The following is a 14,501-nucleotide window of genomic DNA, read 5'->3' on the forward strand; positions in this document are numbered from 1 at the left end:
AGATGGGGAAAATATGGTGCATAAACTTGCTCTAGGGACACAGATGAATGGACAGTAGCTGCAGGTGATCTTAAATGCAGTTATGATGCTTCTCAAATTGCCCCTGGCCCGGTACGGACTCATACAGCTCCTAGGATATGGAACTGTCCAGTTATCAGGGAAAAAAGAATTACCAAAACAGGAGCAAGTAATTTTAAAATTAAGTGCTATAAGAAATTGAGAGCAGCTTCAGGCCCTTCACCTGAGTAGCTGAATAACAAAGCTCAAGACTTTAAGCCAGGAATTTTGGGAGGGAAGTTAGGTGTGTATCCATGTATGTACAAGGTATATACAAACACACTTCATTAGCCTACAGTTGAAGCAGAGAGAGAAACGGAGGGTCATGGAAGGTAGTAATGTAGAAAATTTTTAAAAAGTTATCTGTAGACAGGAGCAGCGATATAGAGCCAGGAAGCAAGGAACCCTCTGTGAGCAACAAAAGGGACCCAGTGAATGAGGAGAAAAGGGGTGAGAAAGGCTTGTTGTGCCGTTGTTTCTGACGGTGAATTTAACCCTCATTGCTGGGGCTGGGAGGGTAAGAATAAGGACCCAAAAAAAGGATAACTTCAGCCTCCACATAACACCTTTGAGATCCAGAAGTAGTTAATAGTCACCTCTGCTCCATGGGCCTGTGGGAGTATTCCTGGGTTTCCAAGAATTCTTTGGCAGGCAGGCAGGCAGGCAGTCTGTACAAAATCCCCTACTGGCAGTCAGTCACTCCCTGGCTCAATCTACGAGGTCTTGAGCTCTCTCTGGCCCTCTCAGAGATGTTATTGTCTAAGGAGGTAGAAATATAGAGCAATAAAAAGAGCCTGAAAACTGGCCAGACTAGAGTTGAGATCCTGGCTCCTGCATTTAGATCTCACTTTTGCTGTATGACCCAAGCCACTTCCTTGAGCCTCAGAATCCTCATGTTAGAATGCTGATGACAAATGTACCTCTGGGGGTCATGAATACTAAGAAGATAATGCCTGTCAAGTGTTTGATACTGTATCTTCTCACGCAAGTTAGATGTTCCATACGTGACAACAACAAAATCATCTTCACCACCATTATGATGAACTATCAGTAGATTTCAGCCTTGGCTGCATTTTACAACTACGTGGAGGAGAGGGTCTAAATAATACCAATGACTTGGCACCAACCCAGATTACTTGGGTGGAAATCTGGAGCCCAGGCATGTTTTATTTGAAAGTCCCCCAGCTGACTCTAACATTCAGTTCTGGCTGAGAACTACTGATCCATCATGAAGTCAATTCCTTGACTCGTTTCTACAGCGGCTCTTACTCCCTCTGGAATGACCTGCCTTTAAAGCTGACAAGGGCATCATTCTGGACTCAGATGGATTTAAGATGAGTTTCTGAAATTTAAGCTTCAGCTTCCTCACCTCCATGAGCCCATTCTAAGGCCCTGGGTCTAATTTTGCATTCATAATTTTGTATTATTTTTATTAAACATGGTTTCCTTCATTAGGTTAGTTTTGAGCTCCATGAAAGCCAAATCCCTAAAACTTTGTTCAACTTTTCTTGACATGATCAACCAGCAGAGAACCACAGATGCTTAGCTTGTGCCTGGATTGAATCTGCTGTTCAAACTTGGCATTGATTGTACTATTTGTTGGCCCTCTCTGAATATCTGAAGAGTTGGCATTACCTTGAATTCCTATTAACTATCATTAAGTCCTTTGTCCCTTAAAATTGACTCTTCTAGTCTTTCTATTTTTAGCCTGTCAAACAGCTGGCCCAGCTGGACAAACTACCTCAACCACCAGCTGAGAGATGACCTGGCTAGTCCGTATTCGTACATTATATACGTACGAATATGAGAAAATCTGGAAGATATTTGTAGCAAGCTAACTATTATTTCTGGTCTTTTTCCAGAACTCAGAGTAAAAATTAACATTTCCTAAAAGTAACGTTACTCATTGACCTCCAGCCCAGTCTCTTATTTTCTTATCTAATAAAAATAACCATATTTTTACATTTTTATGAGAAATTTTCTTTCACTATCTACCCAGAATCAAAACAGCCCTATTTCTCTCAATCTTCCACTCCCCCAAAGCTTAATTATCTTGTTGTCTATTAGTGTTCTTGAAAGAAACTTTTCCCTCAAATGAATTACATGAACTATTCACTTTATTCATAAATGCGATTTTGAAAGAGGCACTGTTCTTACTATTCTATTAGAATTTGGGGTTTGTCTCTCCATATAAAGTGGTATGTTTTTCAGTATGATCCTCCTAGAAGAAAAAAATAAAACCTCACCACCTAAAATATTCTGTTATTTCAAAGGCTGACAGTTCAATTCTCTGTCGAGAGATGTAGGGTCAAGCTGCACGAGTGAAAGTAGCAGATTTCAACCCAGTGTAATTTGGTAAGGATGGAGGGGAAAAGAAGCAGCAAATCATTCCCTCCCATAGGGACAAACATGTCTACTGATGCCTTGAACTGTGTTTTTTTTTCAAGGAGATAAATATCCATTGGATGAGGGTATCATTTTACATTAGAAACAAAAATTAATAAGTAGAAAGTAGGGAATTTAATGAATGGGACCCCAAATTGGGAAGGTAGAAGGTTTGGAAAGGTCAGGAAAGGTTTAGAAGCTGGCCTCAGGTGCCCTGGAGAAGACAGCATTGGGAAAGCCAGGGAGCATATCACATTAGATAGTGGTTTGGCACAGTGTGACTGCAAATATTTTTGTATTTCTTCTCTTTGGAACAGAAACGAATTTTGAGGGAGTTGTTAAGAAATAGGCAGTAATTTCAAAAGTACAAAACTTTAAAAATAGACTTTTTTAGGTAATTTCCAAAATGTCACTTGAAGCAGATGGCTGTTTTCTGTTTTTTGGGTTTTTTTTTGTTTGTTTGTTTGTTTTTTACTAAATCATCATCCTGGGTTTAAACTATTGACATCATACTAATCCAGACAGCAAATATTCCTGTTACTTCATTAGGAAGCTTTATCGTTTAGCAATAAGGAAATCAGAGCTAAACCTTGAAAAATAAAATGAAAACATTTACCAATTCCAATTAATCATCTCTCCCACCTTCTTTTTTTCTCAGTATATATCTTTTTTTAAATTATTTCATATTTTTAGTATTTTTGTTCCATTTGTTATCTTCTTTGACCATCCCTTAGTTAAGAGTGTTGTCTTTCCTTGACTTAAAAGGTTTTCAATACCTGGGGAGCCACTAAATGTCACAGAGAGCATCTGTTCATCTATACCCAATAGAAATGTGGCTGCATCTTATAGGAAATGGCATTCTGAGTTTTGCCGAGTCTTGATGAAATTTTCTAAGTTATTTAATTTGCAAATAAATGTTTTCATCTACCTTGAAAGGCCTAATTGATAGAGCTGCAGCATTAGCTCAGTGAAAATAGGACTATTTTTGCAAATTTTCCTTTTGTAGCTCTTTGCTGTTTCTCACCAGGTAACAAAATTATGCACTTACATGGGGAAGTAGCTTAAATATGGTGCCAGCTGTGGCATATGACTGCCTCGGGCAGTTAGAAATGTTTCCACGGATACCTCTGAGAGAGAAAATCATCACTCAATCTAACCATAAAAGCTACAGAGAGACAAAAATCAATCATCCTAAAAGAACAAAGAAAAATATCATGTATCATAAATATACAGTGGAAGCTATACATTAATGATAGGTACATACTTATTTCCTAGACTTATAGTTTAGCATATCTCCAAAGAATATGCATTTAACATGTGTATATACATATGATGCATTGAACATGTGTATATACATATGTGTATATATGTAAGTGTTAAGCAATAACAAACATTCTAATACCCAGGCACAAAATAAATATTAAATAAAAAATAGAATTTTATATTTTAAATCCTTTTGCAGATGAGAATAACAAACTTGGAGGCAAAGCAAAGTTGGTGCTTAAATGCATATCATTACAGCACACTGTGTGTGAGTCTGCATTTTAATAAGATCACTGAAGACTCAGAAATGTTTTGCAAATTGGCTCCAGTCTACAGATCGTTAAAATTTTTGGTCATATTTGCTTTACTCTATGTACCCAGGTACCGTTTCAACTTTTTAGGTGTTTGCCTCTGTTTTTCTCCAAAGGTTACAGATTTCGGAGTTTTGAAAATTAGAAAGATTTAAAGCTAAACTTTCATTACTATCACCTTGTAAATCATAACTCAGCTCTCAAAAAATAATTTAGAACCTAAGTAAAAAGTACTAAGTCGTTCCAAATCCGTACTTCCACAATATCTAATTTCAATGATACCCCATTCCCCATTTTCTTCTGTGCATTGGATAAAGTGATATACTCCTCAAGATATTTTCTGTAATTTAAGAATGTTAAAAATGCAAAAAAACAGAACCACTGCATGCTCTTAATCTTGAGAAAAGCAATCATATTACATAATAAAATGTCATCCTTAGAAGACCAATGTCAAGGAGGAAGGGAAATACATGCATGCAAACATACATACATACTTACATGCGTACATAATACACATATTTGGGGGTGGTAGAAATTTGGGCAGGTAATTTCTTTCCCTCTATCACAAAACCCAGGTTTGGTTTCCTGCTTATCAGCTATTAAATAAACAAGCAACATCACTAAAAACAGAACAGAGGATTATTTTCAGCTAGAATTGACCTTCCTTCCTACTTCTCAGAGTTATCCAGAAAGGTGTGACAACCATGCTCGAGATACCACATCAGAATGATCTGTTCTCATGATGATAGACTAGGTTCTAGAACAGGAATTATATCAAGCATGATAAAATCTGCTCTCAAAAGCACTTCTAAAGGCAGGTTGTGCCCCCCTTGTGATCTTCATATGAAGCTGAAAGAGGAAAATGAGTTGAGGATGCAGAGGTACAAGATCAATATATGAGTTTTATTGCCCTAAAATATATATTTTATAAGTGACCTTTCACGGGCTCTGAAAGGGGTGTTCATTCCTTATTTATGGAGAAGAAAAGGCACATTAAATTGAAAACCCTCTTCCCTAAAGAAATATTTTCTTGGTTTCAATAAGGTCACAACAAAACTAATAGTGAAAATATTCCCACTAAATTTACAAACTTAAAGGAAACTCATACTAAACTTAAGTGAATGTGTCCATAATTTTCAGCAATTAGAAATAGTTACTTCTTATTAAGAGCAATGGAAATGTATCAATCATACTTGAGGGAACTTCACTACTGTGGTTAGTATTGTTTACTCTTTATGATCAGCATTAGGCACTCCTGCAGGTTTCTCTCATTCCATACTTCCATTTCTACTAAATTCAGTTAATTGGTGATAACCTTTCTTGCAAAAGGTACACAAGATTTATTGTTTGGGTATTCCTCTGATCTACACTTCCAACACACCTGCCTCTGCAATCACCCCTGCCGTTCTCAGTGCCTCACGGTTCATGGGAGAAAAACATGGATGCAACAGAGCAGAAACACTTTCATCTTCTCACCACTAAACCCGCCAGTCTCTCTGCATCTGTATGAACATTCTTTGCATTCCTTGTCTGGAAGACACATCCTGGCCCTGCTCAGATGGAAGTCTGCTCTCTTCACTTGAGCCCTGGTTCTCCACCCGATACACCTCTTGGGGACATCACTCCGTAAATTATCCCCTTCTCTCCTGCATCTTCATTTGTTCTCTTTCAGCTGGAGTATGTCCATGAGCATACAAACTTCGCTAAGGTCTTTTTCTTAGAAAACCCATTTCTGGTCTCCTCATTCCTTCCTTCTCGACCACTGCCCTTCTCTGCTCACTTTCTCAGTAAATACAACTTATCAAAAGAGTGGCTCACTGGCGTTTGCAGTTTATTGTCTCCCATTCAGTCTTCCATAATCAGGTTTCAGTTCCCTCCCCTCCACTGAACTGCTGTTACCAAGCCTACCAGTGACATTCTTATTGGCAGCCCTCATTGTTCAGTAGGAGCTGATACCAATACCTTTGACTGTCTTCTCTTGATTGAAACTTTTTTTTTTCTTATAGGTTTCTGTGACAGTGCCCTCTTCTGGTTTTCCATCGAGCTCAGTACGTAATGAAAAGTCATTCTGTGACACACCTACACCAAAGGGTGTGCATAGGTCTTTTCTGGACTCTTTTCTTCCAGAGCTCTACAAGACAGGCTCCCCCTGGCTTTGGCCCTGAGCCCTATTCTTTCTTTTTTTATTCTCTCTCTGGAGGTGATGCCAGTCATAGTATTAATTAATAGCTATCCATCGAAGACCCCTGGACTTACAGTTTTGACTCAAACTTCTTTCCTTCATCTCCAGACAAAGCCCAATAGCATCCTTGACCTCTCTATATGAAAATATTTGGTCTCTTTGTGCAAAACTGTTCTTTCCACAGACTCCCATTTCTTGCTGTACTCTACCAGCTTCCCCCTGCTGCTCAAGTGAAAAATTGACATTTCCCTCACCTCCAGATCCCGCCTGGGAGTAATACCCATTCGATCTGCTTCCAAAAGCTGTTTAGAACCGTTCTTCTCTCCAGCTCCAATACTATCACCTTAGTCCAAGTCACACTCATGTTGTTTCTGCCAACTGCCAGGTCCTCCTAAAGAGCTTCTTCCCTCTCCACCCATGTCCCCTTTAAAATCCATTCTCCTTACCAGCCAAAGTGATCTTTTGAAAATAGCAATCAGATCAGGTCACTGAGCTACTTAAACTTTACAGTGCCTTTGCAGTGCTCTTTGAATGACAACATCCTTTCCATGGCTTCCCAAACACTTCCCAAATTACTTCTCTCACTTCATGTCCTGCTAGTCACCATGTCACTTATGCTTCAGCACAACTGGTCTTCCTTCTGCTTCTCAAACACGCCCAGCTCGCTTCCACATCGGGTAACTGAATTTTCTCTTCCCTTTGCCATGAAAGATAGCCCGCACCTTCACCTAATGGCTCCTTCTTATGGTTCAGTTTTCAACTTGCCTGTCACCTCCTGGAAGAAGCTTTCCGCATCTGCCCTCTCGAATACTGCACTCCCCCATCGTACTGAGAACTCATCACCACACTGCCTTTTTTATTTTTATCTATTAATCACTATCTGAAATGATTTTATTTAGTTTGTTACTCACATGTTTATTGTCTTTTTCACTTGTTGAGACTGTAAGCTTCCTGAGGAGCTCAGGCACCTTTTTTGCCATGTTCAGAACTGTCTTCCAGCACATTAGGATAGTCTCTGGCACACTGTAAGTACAAAAAAAAAATATATATATATATATATAACAGTTGAATAAGTGATCGAATGAATAGGGATGTTTTGCATGATGGATATCTAAAGTGAGAGGCTCTGTGCCAAGACATCCATACAGAGTACCCAGAACCATCTGGAACTTTGTTGTTGTTATCATATAACAACAGAATACAGAATACAGGCGCTACAGAATACAATGAAACGTCAAAGGACAGGCATTTCTGAATTGATACAAACTCTACACTGCAATGTTGTTTCTCTTGTAGTTCCCAGTAATGACTCTGCTGTTTTTTAGGAAATGTTTCAGTCATGGGAAGGAGAGCCACAGGTTGTACAGTGTTCCAAAGGAAGTGTGATTTAGTTGTATTTTGATTTATATTAACTCAGTCAAATCACTCTTTTATAATAGTCTTCTGAAACCTGTTCCTTCCCCAATATCCTCCATCTTAGTAAACTGCACCACCTTTCACTTAGCTGCTCAAGCCGGAAATGTGGAAAATATCCTTGAGCCCTCCTCACTCACTCCACCACCACCCAATCTATCACCAAGTTCTATTGATTCTACTTTCAAATATAATTTGAAAATACATGCCTTCCTTCCTATTTATTGTTACCATCATATCTAAGCCACCATTTTATTTTCCTTGAACCATAGCAATGTCCTGACTTTCATTCATATTCCTACCAAACCCATTCTCCATATAGTAATAGCAGTAGCCCCACTGACACTCTTAGTTACTTCAATAGCTGGAGGTTTTTGCCAATTCGGGGCCTTTACCCACGATGCTTTATCTGTCTAGAAAGCACTTCTCCTCCATTTTCATTTGGCCGTGGCTTTCTCATTCTTCAGGTATCAGTTATAGCTAGAGTGGATGCTCTGGTGTGCTGCCTTGATTCCTCTTTAGAACTGAGGTGCTTGCCCCTGTGTTGCTGGGAGTGGCGGGGACTGAGTTTCTAACCAGGCGTTATCCTCATTTGAGAAGAGCAATCTTGCCCAAGATGATCTCTCTTGAGGGGCAGCCCATCCCAATGCCTGGGAAGGTGTATGGGGGCAGTGGATATTGTAGAAAGCCCAAGCCAGCCCCCCTTGCTTCAAGGCAGGGACAGCTCGGAGGGACCACCTCAGCTCTCGAGCTCTCCATAGGAATGGCTAAGCCTCCGTCGAAACTGCACCACAGTTCAACCTCTGCTCAGTTCTGCTTCTCTCATCCCTCACCATGTCATCCTCAAAAGTACTCCACAATCAACCTCTTGACCTCAAATCTCAGAGTCTGTTTCCTAGGACCCCAATCTATGGTAATACCTGTTCAAAAAGTTCTTCTCTAACACCTGTAACCAACGTAAAATACCCCCAGCTCCCACTAGCTCCACACATATCATTATTTTCCCTCACAGCATCTGATTCTTTTCCCTCATAAACCCTAATTCCCAAATTTGAAATTCTGCAGACTGAAAGTCCCACAGAGGCAAGAAACATCTCTATTACAGGGCTTGGTATATGTGGTTATTGAGTTTAAAAACCACACATTTTTTTCATGGTAGACTTCAATAAAACACTCTGTATTGTACTCATCTCTGATCTCCAGATTCCTCAAGGATGCCAGGGACCATTGCCACTACTGAGCAGAGGGTCATCACAGCTGTGACATTTCAAAGCCAAGTAGAACACAACAAAGTTGGACTTCACTGTTGCAAAGTAATCAGCTTAATAAAGACATTTTCATAAATTGAGCAGATATTTAAGATAATTAAAGACTTACAGTTACATATGACAGTGTCCCCTAAAGAAGGAACATACTTCATTTTTCAAAATCCAGTTTCTTCAAAACTCAAAGACACAGGTCAATTTTGCCTCTTACATTTCTGATTTAGACCATACAGTCCTAGGGAGAAGGGCCTATATTTCCTTTTCATTTTCTTAAAAAGATAGGAGGAAATAAAAACAAAGAATCTCCCACTCACCAGAGAAATGAAGTAAAAATACTTAGTGTATGTTTTTTCCGATTTCAGTTACAAAGGTAATATTCTTGCTGAGCAAAGTGATTTTATTCCTGACCTTGATCCAAGCCTTAAATCTAGCCCACAGCTATTGATGAATCACATTTCAAAAGTTTTCCAAGGTAATTATTATGAAAAGTCCATTTTAGGAGTCATCTTAAAGAACAATATCATATAAGGATAATAACTTGATTTTTTTTCCTTATTTAGAGAATTTTACAGAGTAAAGGTCATTGGGTCCACTTTTTATAATTATCATATAATCATTGGAACTATGAATATCATTCTCTATTCAAGTGTCTCAAATGCCTTATCCTCATTAAGTTTAATCAATTGAAACTCTTAGGCCTTGACCCTGAACTTGAAATATGCTTCCAGTATCTGTGACTAAATGTATATCTGTGTGTGTGTGTGTGTGTGTGTGTGTGTGTGTAAATGGGTTTAGTAGATTTTCTGTAAGTCACACATACCTTGGAAAAGAAAATGGAAAGTGGGAATTTTCACTTGTGGTAACTTCTAAATAATGATGATAATTTAAACAAGTAAACTCAAACTCAAGAAATTAGAAAGCATTTGAATTGGCATAAACTATTGTCAAATAAAAAGAGTGAAGTGCAAAATATGAGAATGAAAAAGGGCTAACAATTTCTTGCTTAAGAAAACTCACTAGTAAATGACCACTAGTTTTTCCATTTTTCCTTTAGAAACAATATAGTTCAAAGAATCCTAGACAAATTAGTGCTCCCAATTTAGAAATGTTCCCCAGTTGGCAAGAAAAATAATTATTTAACAATTAGTTTTCACAAAATTCTGCTAATCATTTTCTCATGAAAAAGAATAAGTGTTAAAACTTCACAACATTCCAGAAAAAGATATAAACACAAAGTTAAATGAAACTCTGAAGTAATCATTTCATTTAACACTATATTAATTTGTAATATTTTACTGCTGAAAGTATATGTTAATAAACTATAAATGTTTATATACATGCAAAACACAAAAAGGAAAAAGTACATCCCTTGCCCTCAATGAGTATGTCTCATTTATAGCATGAACCACTGGATCAAAAATGCTTCACGACTGTGGGCCAGAAACACATAGGTTCCTTGCAGTGCACATTTTAGATCCAGTGGTTCATGCTTCTTTGGATTATAACATAAATATTGTAATATCTACAGAGAACTAAATCTGGGAGATTATATACTAAAATGTTAAAGTGATTATTACCACAGACTAGAACTTTCTGCTACATTTCCAAAGAATTTATATTTTTTATAATAAACAAACATTTTTGCAAGTAGGAAAATATAAAAAGAAAAGTGTTTTTTATTGAAATGGATAATTGGAACTGAGCAAGCCATCTGGGGAAATGTATCTGTTAGTATTTGGTATAAAGTGAAAATTTCTATTCAGTTTTTTTATTTTTATATACATAGAATATGTGTGTGATTTTGCAGTGTCTGAATTAAGGTTTCATTAAGATCTCATTTTCATCAAGGATACATTCATTTCAAGAAAAATCTGCCAACCAAAAGGAAAATCCTTAAATCACAGGTATCATTGCCAAAGTCAAAGAGCATATGTGTAGTGTGTATTCTCTAGCCAAGCTGAAACTGATCCAAGCTGTGTTCTTTGTCATAGTCATATCATGGAAAAAAAAACAAAAAACAAAAAAACTTGAAATGTAAAAATGTTCTCTAGTTTTCCTATTTCTTCTGGAATAAAATCAGAGGTGCCCTGCCAACCCTCTCCCATATCAGCTGCAGTAGCAACAAACCTAGTTACAAAATTAGTAAAGTTAGGGGTGACTATTACCATCTTAAGAGTCAACACATAAAAAGAATATACTGAACCCAGAGGAGAAGATGGCAGAAGAGTAAGACGTGGAGATCACCCTCCTCCTCACAAATACATCAGAAATACATCTACACGTGGAACTGCTCCTACAGAACACCCACTGAACGCTGGCAGAAGACGTCAGACCTCCCAAAAGGCAAGAAACTCCCCACGTACCTGGGTAGGGCAAAAGAAAAAAGAGAAAACAGAGACAAAAGAATAGGGACGGGACCTGCACCGGTGGGAGGGAGCTGTGAAGGAGGAAAGGTTTCCATGCACTAGAAAGCCCCTTCGCGGGCAGAGACTGCGGGTGGCAGAGGGGGGAAGCTTCAGAGCCACGGAGGAGAGCGCAGCCACAGGGGTGTGGAGGGCAAAGCGGAGAGATTCCCGCGCAGAGGATCGGCGCCGAGCAGCACTCACCAGCCCGAGAGGCTTGTCTGCTCAGCCGCCGGGGCGGGCGGGGGCTGGGAGCTGAGGCTCGGGCTTCGGTCGGATCGCAGGGAGAGGACTGGGGTTGGCGGCGTGAACACAGCCTGAAGGGGTTAGTGCGCCACAGCTGGCCAGGAGGGAGTCCGGGCAAGTCTGGAGCTGCCGAACAGGCAAGAGACTTTTTCTTATCTCTGTTTCGCGGTGCCTGAGGAGAGGGGATTCAGAGCGCCGCCTAAACGAGCTCCAGAGACGGGCACAGCCGCGGCTATCAGCGGGGATCCCAGAGACGGGCGTGAGACGCTAAGGCTGCTGCTGCCGCCACCAAGAAGCCTGTGTGCGAGCACAGGTCACTCTCCAAACCGCCCCTCCCGGGAGCCTGTGCAGCCCGCCACAGCCAGCGTCCCGTGATCCAGGGACAACATCCCCCGGGAGAACGCACTGCGCGCCTCAGGCTGCTGCAACGTCACGCCGGCCTCTGACGCCGCAGGCTCGCCCCGCCTCCTCCGTACCCCTCCCTCCCCACGGCCTGAGTGAGCCAGAGCCCCCGAAGCAGCTGCTCCTTTAACCCCGTCCTGTCTGGGCGGGGAACAGACGCCCTCAGGCGACCTACACACAAAGGCGGGTCCAAATCCAAAGCTGAACCCCAGGAGCTGTGCGAACAAAGAAGAGAAAGGGAAATTTCTCCCAGCAGCCTCAGGAGCAGCGGATTAAACCTCCACAATCAACTTGATGTACCTGCATCTGTGGAATACCTGAATAGACAACGAATCATCCCAAATTCAGGAGGTGGACTTTGGGAGCAAGATATATTATTTTTTCCCCTTTTCCTCTTTTTGTGAGTGTGTATGTGTATGCTTCTGTGTGAGATTTTTTTCTGTATAGCTTTGCTTTCACCATTTGTCCTAGGGTTCTGTCTGTCCGTTTTTTTTTTTTACTTAAAAAAATTTTTTTTCTTAATAATTATTTTCTATTTCAATAACTTTATTTTATTTTATCTTACTTCATTTTATTTTATTTTATCCTCTTTCTTTCTTTCTTTCTTTCTATTTTTTCTCTTTTATTCTGAGCCATGTGGATGAAAGGCTCTTGATGCTCCAGCCAGGCATCAGGGCTGTGCCTCTGAGGTGGGAAAGCCAACTTCAGGACACTGGTCCACAAGAGACCTCCCAGCTCCATGTAATACCAAACAGCGAAAATCTCCCAGAGATCTCCATCTCAACACCAAGACCCAGCTTCACTCAACGACCAGCAAGCTACAGTGCTGGACACCCTATGCCAAACAACTAGCAAGACAGGAACACAGCCCCATCCATTAGCAGAGAGGCTGCCTAAAATCATAATAAGGCCACAGACACCCCAAAACACACCGCCAGACGTGGACATGCCCACCAGAAAGACAAGATCCAGCCTCATCCACCAGAACACAGGCACTAGTCCCCTCCACCAGGAAGCCTACACAACCCACTGAACCAACCTTAGCCACTGGGAACAGATACCAAAAACAACAGGAACTACGAATCTGCAGCCTGCGAAAAGGAGTCCCCAAACACAGTAAGATAAGCAAAATGAGAAGACAGAAAAACACACAGCAGATGAAGGAGCAAGGTAAAAACACACCAGACCTAACAAATGAAGAGGAAATAGGCAGTCTACCTGAAAAAGAATTCAGAATAATGATAGTAAAGATGATCCAAAATCTTGGAAATAGAATAGAGAAAATACAAGAAACAATTACCAAGGACCTAGAAGAATTAAAGAGCAAACAAACAATGATGAACAACACAATACATGAAATTAAAAATTCTCTAGAAGGGATCAATAGCAGAATAACTGAGGCAGAAGAACGGATAAGTGACCTGGAAGATAAAATAGTGGAAATAACTACTGCAGAGCAGAATAAAGAAAGAAGAATGAAAAGAACTGAGGACAGTCTCAGAGAACTCTGGGACAACATTAAACGCACCAACATTCGAATTATAGGGGTCCCAGAAGAAGAAGAGAAAAAGAAAGGGACTGAGAAAATATTTGAAGAGATTATAGTTGAAAACTTCCCTAATATGGGAAAGGAAATAGTTAATCAAGTCCTGGAAGCACAGAGAGTCCCATACAGGATAAATCCAAGGAGAAACATGCCAGGACACATATTAAACAAACTATCAAAAATTAAATATAAAGAAAACATATTAAAAGCAGCAAGGGAAAAACAACAAATAACACACAAGGGAATCCCCATAAGGTTAACAGCTGATCTTTCAGTAGAAACTCCGCACGGCAGAAGGGAGTGGCAGGACATATTTAAACTGATGAAGGAGAAAAACCTACAACCAAGATTACTCTACCCAGCAAGGATCTCATTCAGACTTGATGGAGAAATTAAAACCTTTACAGACAAGCAAAAGCTGAGAGAGTTCAGCACCACCAAATCAGCTTTACAACAAATGCTAAAGGAACTTCTCTAGGCGAGAAACACAAGAAAGGAAAACACCTACAATAACAAACCCAAAACATTTAAGATAATGGGAATAGGAACATACATATCGATAATTACCTTAAATGCAAATGGATTAAATGCTCCCACCAAAAGACATAGACTGGCTGAATGGATACAAAAACAAGACCCGTATATATGTTGTCTACAAGAGACCCACTTCAGACCTAGGGACACATACAGACTGAAAGTGAGGGGATGGAAAAAGATATTCTATGCAAATGGAAATCAAAAGAAAGCTGGAGTAGCAATTCTCATATCAGACAAAATAGACTTTAAAGACTATTACAAGAGACAAAGAAGGACACTATATAATGATCAAGGGATCGATCCACGACGAAGATATAACAAATGTAAATATTTATGCACCCAACATAGGAGCACCTCAATACATAAGGCAAATGCTAACAGCCATAAAAGGGGAAATCGACAGTAACACAATCATAGTAGGGGACTTTAACACCCCACTTTCACCAATGGACAGATCATCCAAAATGAAAATAAATAAGGAAACACAAGCTT

The 14,501-nt window shown here is 39.9% G+C and overlaps 1 protein-coding gene across 2 annotated transcripts in view; it reads right to left on the reverse strand.

Moving 5' to 3' along the window:
- LOC309629777 (uncharacterized protein) overlaps positions 1 to 11,304 on the reverse strand; it is a 212,711-nt gene extending 201,407 nt beyond the window's left edge. The window contains exon 1 of one of the 2 annotated variants that reach the window (XR_014245212.1): positions 7,110 to 11,304. The gene's annotated coding sequence lies outside the window, so the exon portion shown is untranslated. The other variant, XM_082394287.1, reaches the window with a different exon arrangement.
- Between the last annotated feature and the right edge of the window lie 3,197 nt (positions 11,305 to 14,501).

Source organism: Balaenoptera borealis (genome assembly GCF_965194805.1).
Source record: "Balaenoptera borealis genome assembly, chromosome: 5".
NCBI classification, from domain to species: Eukaryota; Metazoa; Chordata; class Mammalia; order Artiodactyla; family Balaenopteridae; genus Balaenoptera; species Balaenoptera borealis.